An 11,821-nucleotide genomic window follows, 5' to 3' on the forward strand; every position below is an offset into this window, starting at 1 on the left:
AGAGAGTCGTCATGACCCATCCTAATCGGATGACGGTAGACGTTCTCAGTGGAGACGAAGAGGATGAAGAGGATACAGTGCCTCTTGCTCGTAGGCAAAGATCTCAATCTTCCACTCAAGCTCAAACTCAAGTCCCTCCCAGCACTGAATTACGCACCAAACGTCGTCACGAAGGTTCTGAAGCACATCCACCGAAGAGACAAAAGAAAGCTGTCTCCAAACCACGCGTTCATCTTCCTGCTCTAGAAGAGACGTCTGGTCGTAGTGCTTCTTCTGATGAACAAGGTAACTATTTGTTTTTTTATCGTTTTTACATTTCTTAAAGCTCAAAATTATTTCATGCTCAACTTCTGTAGGGAGTCGAGAAGAAGGAGAGTTGCCAGCTGATGCTGTTTCTCCCGGAGGTATGGAGACTGAGGAGACCAGCTTTGTCCAACAAATGCAGGATGCTCTGAAAGAAGGACCAGCTGATGTTTCACAAACTCCTGACATTGATCCATCAGCTGCGGATACATGTACTGATCTTTCTCCCCTCGGAAGAGAAATCCGAGAAATGAATGAGTCAGACCGTGTGCCTCCTTTAATGACCAGTACGCTTTGTCTCCTTTTAGTTAAACTAAAAGAGGCAGGTATAAGTGGTGGAGCTCTCGAATCCGTCCCGACCAACGAAGGTAAAATTAATCTTTGTCTTGAGCAAATTCGTTTAAATTTACGTGTCATTTACGATTCAACACGTTCTGTAGATGCCATAATGAAAGAATCTGTTGGAGGAGAGGCCACGCATGCAACAGAGGTCGAGGAATTCAATGAGCATCACCTCGATTTTGATCTCTCTGAAGGCGACCATCAGTATATCTCTGATTTATTATCGGGGAAAACTCCTGATGCGGCCACAGAATCCAACGTTGGAGTTGGTTCAACAGAAGCAGGCCCTTCTGAGAGTAAGACTTTGGTTCTGTGAACTCCATACATACATACATATATGTTTTAACTTGATTAATCATATAAGTGTTTGAATTATAGGACCAGCTGCTGGAGCTGATACTACCATAATCACTGGAACGTCTGATCGACCGGAGGGTAGTGAACTCGTGCCATGGGCAGGAACTGAGGTTGATTTGCAATCATCAGTTCTTGAAACTCAACCTTCTACTCCTATAGACCCCATGATGATAGAAGTCACCGTCACTCCCCAAATTAGCCCAGTTGCAACAAAAGCGAGACCAACTGAAGAAGTTGGTACATCAGCCGATGTGGTGTCCAGAGCTGGTAAGTTTTACCCATAACTTGTTTCAAATTTACGATCAAGATTCTGTTATGCTCATTGTAATTCTTTTGTTTATAGAATCCTCTCCTAAGGAGCCTCTCAACCTAGATCCAAAGTTTTCTGAGGTTGAGATTAAAAAATCTTCGCGTCAAAAGCTGCTATTCCTGAACCGACTTTGGCTGCTCAGGAGGCCGGACTACCCCCATTGGGTGAACAAGATCGTGCTGAAGGCACTTCTGTTAAACTTGGTACACCTCAACCTCGTCGTTATGCATGCACGCATGTATTTTGTACTAACATATTTGTCCTCATCACAGCTCCTTCTTTATCATTATCAGACCATATCCAAGCGTTATTGGTCGACGACGATCCAGACAAAGCTGTCATCTGTTCCAATCTCCAAGGCTTCATTACCTTTTTGAACTCTATGGTCGATTGTATTCTCTTCAAAGGATCGTACTTTGAGAGTTATAACAAATCTTTTGAGCGTTTTATATCAGGGTTCAGAGAAGAAGGGTATAATGAGTTAGCTGATTCAACCAATGCTTATTTGGTTGACTTGAGGCGACATGTTGAACTCCTTCAGATTCTTCGCACCAGAGGCATACCCTCTTATATCGCTTCCCATATGGAATCCAAGTTGCAGGCGTGGCGTGATTCCCAAAAATCAGCTAATCTGGAACTTCAAAAGCTAAGAGCCCGAAGCGATCAACTTAGGGTGAATGTTGGTAGAAGAACACAAGCCAAGGTTAATCTACGTCGGGATTTAGAATCGAGTCGAGCGGAAATAGCTCGCTTAGAGGAGGAACTTTTAATGGCCAAGGATGCTCATGAGGTCTTGGAGTCCGAGTTGACGCAGGAAATTCAGGTTGAAGAAAACCTGTTACAGCAGCTAAACCTTCAAGATAAAATATTTGCTGAAAAGGAACAAGAGATCGCCGCGCTTCACAGTGTTGATGAAGAAGCCTTCAAAATTAAATTGGCGGCTGAGCTTGAACAGGCTTACGCATTAGAGCTTTCAAAACTTGAAAATCAGATTAGTCAATATAAACTTTTGTAATTGGAGAACATATATTTTTTTTGTAGTTTTGTTTGAACATTTTTGGTCAATATATTGAATCCTTTTGCTCATTGAGGTTTTATTATGATTACTCATTCTTGTTTTAGAATAAATAACCATAATACTTATAGAATTTTTGGCAAATCCTCAGCCATCAACGGATTTGATATGCCTTTACCGATTACCGTTTGAGTCGGGCTAGTATGTGAATTATCTAGGTCCGTTTCACATATAACGTTGTGCTAAAAGAATTAAACTCTTTTAGACTTTAAACTACAATGTTGAATATGTAGGCTACATGTGTTAGATGTAGGCTTATCTCTAATAAGGGATAGAGATAACATCCCTCATGTGTGAACGACATGGATTTTAAAGTGTGAGTAGGTTGCGTTTCCTATATAGGACAACGAACCCGCAATCGGAGAGGAAGAATTTTATATTCTATCTCCTGGTCTCTTGTTTGTTGGTAGAGATAAACCCAAAATCGGAGAGGAAGAATTTTATATTCTATCTCCTGGTCTCTTGTTTGTTGGTAGAGATAAACCTAAAATCGGAGAGGAAGAATTTTATATTCTATCTCCTGGTCTCTTGTTTATTGGTATAGATAAACCCGGAATTGGAGAGGGAGAATTTTATATTCTATCTCCTGGTGTAAAGAAACTCAAAGTGGGATCTCCACTTAGAGAATCTGGATTGGTTTGAATAATCCTAACTGTCATAAGGTTTGATTACTCAATTCAAAAGTGGACCTTTCGTTCGCAAAATGAATCGAAAGGAGATTTTGGTTGTGGTCCTAACTGTAGTAAGGTTTGACCAAGTGGGGGTTTTGAGATGACCCTAACTGTAGGAAGGTTTGATCGTTTGATTTGTGGACCTCTCGTTCATTGAAGGAATCGAGAGGGGATTTTGGCTTTGGTCCTAACTGTGGTAAGGTTTGACCAAACGAGTAATGGGAGTGAGGTACAAATAACAATTGGAATGTTAACTTGTACACAGCACGAAAGGGTTTGATAATTGCCATGAATCAGCTGCATGAAACTTTGGAGGTTGTGTTAGGACTTCAACAATAGGAATGTTAAAGGCTTAAGCACAGTGGGGGTTCGAATGGTTTTAACCCATGTCGGATTATAATGGACCTCTCGTCGATCGATTTGATCTGTGAGGGAGTTTGCGAGGATCGATTTGAATCTCATCTCGACAAAAATTGTAAAAGAACTTTATGAAAATCAAACAATGAATCATTCGAATGACCAGTTTCTCATTTAGAATAATCGACTGATCTCGGGTTATCCCGAAATATCCTTATGCAGGACTCTCTGGGAACTTCCCATCTTACATAGGTTATCCTGAATATATTACGGGTAATATTTTTTCAGGAACTTCCCATTTATTGGCATCATCAATTTGTTGCCATCTTGGGTAACTAGGCGATAAGCACCATTTGAATAGACTGTTTCTATTACAAACGATCCTTCCCATTTTGGTTCAAATTTTCCTTTCTTTTTGGAGTTGAGGATCATAGGCCGTCTCTCAGCTAGGACCAAATCTCCTTCTTTAAAACTCTGTTGTCGAACCTTTTTGTCGAAGGCTCGGGAAATTCTGACTTGGTAGAACTCAATGTGCTGTTGAGCTTCTAACCGCTTTTCATCAAGCATCTCGAGTTCTTCGAGACGTTTTTGATGTTGCTCTTCGGTCGTCATCGGGTTGCGAGAGCGATTCGAAGAGATGGAATTTGTATCTCCAATGGAAGAACAGCTTCACATCCGTATACCAAAGAATAAGGGGTCGCTCCCGTCGGAGTACGTACCGTGGTACGATAGGTCCATAGAGCTGCGCCAAGCTTATCATCCCAATCCCGTTTATTAGTTTTCACGAGTTTTGATAAGAGTTTGATGATTGTCTTATTGAAGGCTTCAGCCAATCCATTTGTTGTGGGGTTGTAAGCTGTCGACGACACGTCCTGAATTCTGAACTTCTCGCAAAACCTGATGAAGGCGTTGCTGATGAATTTAGGACCATTGTCATGTATGATTCGTCTTGGGACACCATGCCGGTAGATGATATGGTGTTTGATGAATGCGATGACGTTACTCGTTTTAACTTCTTTGAGCGGAATCGCTTCAGCCCATTTAGAGAAGTAATCAGTGATTGTTAGGATGAACCGATCACCTTTAACTGACGGGGGATTTATGGGACCAACAATATCCATTCCCCAAGTCTCAAACGGCCATGACGTTGCTGACAGGTGTAGATACTCTGGAGGCTGGTGCATATAGTTCGCATGTAATTGACATGCTTGACATCGTCGGGCGTATTCAGCTGCGTCCTTTATCATAGTTGGCCAATAATATCCAATTCTTCTAAGTCGGTCACAGAGTTTAGGACCGGGTTGATGTGCGCCACATGTCCCCTCGTGCGCCTCTTCAAGTGCTTGTTCTGCTTCCTTATTGGAAAGACAACGGAGCAATAGACCGTCATACGACCGTCGGTACAACATTTGCGATTCAGCGTTGTAGTAAAATCTCGGTGCTCTCCGCCGAATCGAATCCCTTTCTTTCACGTCTTCAGGTAAGATACCGTGTAAGACATAATCAATAATCGGGAAACGCCAATCTCGAACTTCGGATTCAACTCCTGTTGAATGTGCCTCTTTGGCAATCGAATCGTAAATAGGAACGATAAGTTGGTGAGTTCTAACTGTAATTAATTATTCTGTCTCGGGAGGCTGAGCCAGAGATACTGACAATGCCGCTAATGCGTCTGCGTACGTATTTTGGAGACACGGAACGTACTCGATGAAAAATTCTTCAAACGAGCTTGCCACCTCAATGGCCACCTGGTGGTATGGAATCAGGTCTTGATTTCTGACTTCATACTCTCCTCGAATCTGATTAACTACCAGTTGAGAATCTCCAAAAGCTTCAAGGTATTCGACCCCCAGCTCCTTGGTAAAGTTGAGTCCAATTATCAGTGCATTGTACTCGGCTATGTTATTAGAACATGGTTCGGTCAACGAATATGCTCTAGGTAAGACATGCTTTCCCGGAGAAACTAAAACGACCCCCACTCCTGAGGAGATTCTAGAACATCCGGAAGAACTTGCCACGTTGGTTGCTCGGGAGGCCCCGTCGAAGTACAATTGTGTACTCGGCTATGTTATTAGAACATGGTTCGGTCAACGAATATGCTCTAGGTAAGACATGCTTTCCCGGAGAAACTAAAACGACCCCCACTCCTGAGGAGATTCTAGAACATCCGGAAGAACTTGCCACGTTGGTTGCTCGGGAAGCCCCATCGAAGTACAATTGCCACACTTGTTGATGTGAGGTGGTATTAACTTCGTGAGTTTCGTCCGGCAGGTCGTCGTACAACTCAACTACATCTTTTGTAGGATTTTCTGCCAAAGCTGGTTGGGTCATGAACACTCGGATAGGATTTATGTTGGAAATGACATAGATTGTCTGTCCAACTAAATAATGTCGCATTTTCTGAATCGCGAATACCAAAGCGAGGCATTCCTTCTCAATCATTGGATAACGAGACTCAGCTCCTACCAATGTACGACTCAGATAATACACAGCTTGCTCGTGACCGTTATCGTCGTCTTGTGCAAGTAATGCACTTAACGAATGGCTCGTCGCTTTGACATAAATCAAAAACGGTCTGCCCGATTTCGGTGCAACGAGAATAGGTGGATTCGCCAGATATTTCTTAATATCTTCGAATGCCTTTTGGCATGCTTCATCCCAAACGAACGACACGCCTTTCTTCGCGAGTTTAGAGAATGGTTGACATTTTCCAGACAGATTTGATATAAACCGACGGATGTATGCCAATCGACCTTGCAACCCTCTGAGTTCTTTAAGATTCCTCGGGGGTTGCAATTCATGTATCGCCTTTACTTTATCAGGATCGATATGAATACCTTTTGTAGTGACGACAAATCCAAGAAATTTGCCGCTCGACATTCCCAGGAAGGATTTAGTCGGGTTCATTTTCAGCTGATGAGTTCTCATAAGCTCGAACATCGTCTTCACCAGAAAATCCGTCCATAAATGACATTCTTTCAAACCCGCATGTGTTGTCAATGATGACGTCCGTAATCGGTAGAGGAAAGTCGTCTTTGGGACATGCCGTATTTAGATCTCTGAAGTCAATGCAGATTCTGATTTTTCCGTTCTTTTTGAGGACTGGAACGATATTGGCCAACCATTCAGGATGTTGTTCTTCTCTAACAAAACCCGAATCAATCAACTTCTTGACTTCAGCTTCTATCGCCTCTATAATCTGCGGACGAAACCGTCTTTGTTGTTGTTTGATAGGTTTGGCATCCGGTTTAATGTTAAGGCTATGCATTGCTACATCTGGGTCGAGTCCCGGCATATCTTCGTAGTTCCAAGCGAAAACATCGATATACTTTTTAACGAGGGCTATTAATTCCTCTTTTTCATCCGGTGGAAGATCACCGCTAATAAATATAGGTTTCGGATTAGTTTCGTTACCCATATTAACCTGGACTACTTTATCCTCAGTAGGAGGTTCTCTTTGCTCAAATCTATCGCCATATTGGATATTCATGTAATGCATCCATGGATCTTCCCAAATAGGCAATTGATCGTCTTCTTCGGTTGTGGAAAGATCAACTGTCGCCATGTTCGACATTAAAGCTTTGAATCTTTCCCCAATGCTCACGTCAGAATCCCAGGTTGAGGCTAACCCAGACCCCTATTGTGACTGTAATAATTATCTGGTTTTCCTTTTGGTACATAGGCAGGACGGGATGGAACCCTAACACCTTGACCAAAATAAAGACCTTCACCGAGCGAGAGGTCATAACCTTGTTTTGTCATATACCCATTCGCTTGTGAACTATACCTAGAGAAATGTCGCCCAGGTTTTTCTTCATCCGAATTGGTGTCCAAGAAAAGATCAGGAGTTGGGGATGAATTCCCCTTTCCAAAGATTATTTCTTTCTCACCCCTGTCTTTGCGGGTAGAATCACAGTTGTTCCGACTGGATTTTGAAGATATTTTATCGTCGTGCAAGACGAGCGAAGCGGCATGTGTAGACTAGGATCGTCATACAATTCCTGCATTACATTATCAAGACAAGGCGAATACTCTAAATCATCCTTTATTACTTTATCGGTAAGTTGCCAGTTACAACTTTCGTCCGACGATTCATCACCGTCAAGATCGATTACAAGAGGTTCAATGTCATTTAGTACAAGACCTTCACTATAATCAAGCCCAGCTTCGGTATCAGCTTCTTCTCCGCTGTCCGTACCATGGGCCGATGGTTCAGTATCGGACTCAGCACCATAAAGAAGGGAGTCAGTAAAGTAATTTTCTAACCCCTTGAATGGTTGCTTATCCGCGACCACCGTCTTGACCTCCTCATTAGTGTCGACATACTTCAAACACTGATGGAGGGTGGAGGGAACTATAAGATTACTGTGGATCCATGGACGACCCAACAGTAAGTTATAAGAAGTCTCCGCATCGATTACATAGCAAGTGACTTCAGACTTCAACTCTCCGAGTTGACACTTCACCCGGATTTTTCCCAACGGTCTTGACCCGCTGGTATTGAACCCATAGATCACCGTTCCTGTGGAGGCTAATTTGCTAGCGGGGATTCCGAGGTGGTACATCAACCGAAGTGGCATGATGCTAACAGCGGAACCCGGATCGACTTGAATCCGGTTGACTACGCTCGAACCGATATATCCAGTAAAATATAACGATCTATCATGCTTCGAAACTTGGATCCGGTTGACAACGCTCGAACCGATATATCTAGTAAAATATAACGGTCTATCATGCTTTGAATTCCTGACTTGCATGTCTTCTTTTGTGAAAGCAATGCAAGGAAATTTGGTGGCTGCCAGATTGCAATGCTGCACTGATGACTCTGGCTCTTCAGGAGTTGGCTTGACCTGAGTGAGGAATACCTCAGAATCAGCCAAAGCTTCTTGTAAAGCTTCTCTGGTTTCTTTTGAGAGACGCAACAACTCGTATAGTGTAATCCTTGCTAGGATATTGGCTAGCTGAGCCATTACGTCGAAACGATATGGTGCGTTCAAACTTTCCGGTTTATCTCGTCCAATCGGTCGGCTGAAACGAGACTGCTTCGGAATTTGAACCTCTTTATGTTGGGGTTCTTTCTCTTTTTGCTTAGCCGGTTGTTGCGGCTTTTCAGCAGCTACTGGAGGAGTTGTAGCTATTCCCAGCTCTTTTAGAGTTGTAGCATTTGGGTTAGAGGTCTCAGGATATTTATAATGGTACTCATTCCCACTTCTTGTAGCGAAAACTTCCTGTTCTTCATCAGAAAGTGATAAAGCTGCTATCTCTTCATCGTTCTTCTCGGGAATCGCCGAGGCTCCATAACAGGATTTCTCTTTTCCCTTGCCCTTTGACTTCTTCTTTGATGTGGATGTTGTCCACTGTTCATCTTCCAGCAAATCTGGATGAACCCAAAGGATTTCGCCGTTGGGGGTTGTGTGAGATACAAGACCCTTCTGGCGCTGTCCATGAGGGTCATCGTTGATGGTTTGTACTTTGACCTTTGATACTGGCTCTGCTTGAAACCAGGACAAAGGAACCGATCTGAAGCTAATTGAGACCGTGTTTGCGCCTACTTTCTTCTCCTTTGGCTTAGGCGTCACAATACCAACATCAATTAAGGTTTGTATTTTGTCCTTTAAGACATAACACGTCTTAGTGGGATGGTGGACCCTCCTGTGATAGGCACAATATTTTGGGTCATTGGTTTTCGTTGCTTCTTCTTGGTTTGTGACCGGTGGAAGCTTGATCTTGTTATTCTCCAACAAGTATTTGAAGATGACTGGAACTTCATCATCTTTGAAAGAGTATTCCTTCGGGAATCTGGGCTCCAAAGTCTTGGGTTGTCTCGGAGGCTGTTGATTCTGATTTGGTGCCAACTGGAAGGGTGACTGCTGCGGTTGTTGTTGCGGCGGGTGGTGCGACGTTTGATGTGCATCCACAGCTGCCGTGGACCCTCTTCCTCTGCCTCGAGGATTAAAGTTCTGTTTTTGATTATTAGCTGGTGGCAGACCTCTCTCCAAGTTCTTTCTCTTGAGAAAGCGTTCAGCCTGTTCACCTCTCACTTTCAACTCCTTCCAAGTTTTAGAGGGCACAACCCCCATGACCTCTAATACATCCAAGGATAGGTTATTATGACATGTTTGCAGGATAAATTCCTCTGTGAGTGGATCTATGCAGTTCACCGCTTTGTCCCGGAATCGTTTGACAAAGATATCGACCGATTCCCCATCTTTCTGCTTCTCATCCAACAACGTGTCAATTGAGACCTCTGTGTCATCGTCGAAGAAATTAGTGAGGAATAATTCTTCCATATCCTCCCAGCTAGTAATACTCCCGGGCTTAAGACGTTGGTACCAATCGAAGGCAGGCCCACGAAGGGTTCCTACGAATGACCGGACCATCAGGGCTTCGTTCCCGGATATTGCACCGAGATGCGACTTGAAATAGATCAAGTGCTGAGTTGGTGAACCCCTGCCATCAAAAGGAGTAAAGTTAATCAAATTAAATTTCTGGGGATAAGGAATCAGGTCCCATTCCCTCGGATACGGGTATGGAATGCCCGTTTTCTTCACTTCTTGAACCGTCATCAGAGCGTTGACTTTGCTCTCGAGATCATGCATCTTCTTGTCCTCTTCCTCGCTTTTCTTCAAGTAGATCTGTGGAGGTTGAGTGGATGACTTGGTCGGACCGCTTCCGGAGTTGTCTTTATCTGGAGGAGGATCGTCAAAGATAGTCTCATCCTCTTCATTACGCCGGCTGGATTCCGCCTTCTGGCTCGATTCCGGTTGGTGTTGCTGAACCTGCAAGTCTCGCATCTGCTGCATAGTCAACTCCATTTCGGTTTTGAACTCAGCTCTAATTTCTTCGCGTTGTTTAGCCAACGCCTCCTACAGGATATGAGCCAGTTGATCCGGCGTGATTGCAAATAATTCTCTGACTTGCCCAACACTGGACGCGGTATCGTCCGATGCAATGGCGGAACAAGTATCTTCATCTGAAGAGAGCCCCTCGTGCATTCTCTTGTAATCTCGACGTAGGTTGGCTCTTCTTTGTAACCGCGACATCCTTTGAGAAAGACCCCGCTCAACTCTCCCTCCCGGAGAGAAATCAGGGTCGTAGTTAACTGACTTTTGCTTTCCTTTATTGGTCATGTTGATAGTGACCTCAGGGAACTCATCTTGTCAGATTGTCTTGACGCTTCATTGGATAATCTTTGAAATACGGAGACTCTTGTTGAATTATTCTTAGAGCATCCACATTCTGTCAACACTGCTTTAATGAGTCTCTCGCAATCGCAATGAGACTCGTTTTCTCTGACAACCCTCTTTCTTGAGTTATCTTTCTGATAGTACAGCTCATCATTATTGTGATTCGAGCAACCTATCTTTTGCCTTTGAACTTTGTTAACATGCACAGGACGACTGGTCATCGCCTCTGGGTGATCCAAAGTTGAATTTTTAAATCCACCCCTTTGCGGGAGTGGGGTTTTCATAGGTCCTAAACGAGAGTGGACTGATATTCTCTCGTTTCGGATTTGTGCAGTTCTGACAGGAGGGTGTTTACGACCCCCTGTATATGAAACCACTACGGGTTTATTTACAGGATCTGATGGTTCTTTAACTGGGGCTTTGCCTCGATCGTCAGCCGAAGGACCGAGGCGATCCGCCATGGTGATCTTAAACTTAGACAAATCTGGGCTAACCCAGGGTTTCACTGATGATGCAGTAGACGGGCCTGGAACAGATGCTTGCGGCGTCTTCGGCATCCAAACTTTACGATTCTTCGGTGGCCTTTCAGACACCGTCTCCTTCTTGGTTCCTTGGGCTTGTTGACGAAGAGCACGAGCATGGGCGGCCTTCGCTTTACGCCTTTGTATCCGTTCCTTAAGGGTTGAACGGGCCCTTTTGACGAGAGTCCACTCCTCCGTCGTAAGTTGTGCAGAAATATGATTATCTTGCCGTTGAGGCAACTGAATCATTTTCTGCCTCCTCGACTCTAGGTCCGCATAGTAATGGACCCCGTCGGCTTGTTGCATGGCTTTAGCCAATTGTCGAGCACGGCGCTGGCGCTGTCTCTGACGAGCTCTCTTCGTCAACACCGATGAGCTATTGATCAACGACTCCGTAACGGGTGTAGAGTCGTTTTGAGCAGGGATGTTGCAAGGAGATTCCTTAGCAGCAGTCGGGCAAGAATCTTCGCCTGCGGTCTCCGTTGGAATTGCAGACTTGAAAGTTTTCTTGAAAGGTGAAATCTTCCTATATTTGCGAGACGAGGAAGATTTCGCAGATGAGGATGACAAATACTCCTCAAACTTCGCCTGATCGAATTCGTATTCGATCTCTTCGTTGACGATGATCTTGATCGGTTGCGACACCGCGGTCTCGGCAGCGAGACCGCTGGCTCCCACTGTGGTCGCCAGCTTGTTTG

Source organism: Asparagus officinalis, chromosome 3, assembly GCF_001876935.1.
Source record: "Asparagus officinalis chromosome 3, Aspof.V1, whole genome shotgun sequence".
NCBI classification, from domain to species: Eukaryota; Viridiplantae; Streptophyta; class Magnoliopsida; order Asparagales; family Asparagaceae; genus Asparagus; species Asparagus officinalis.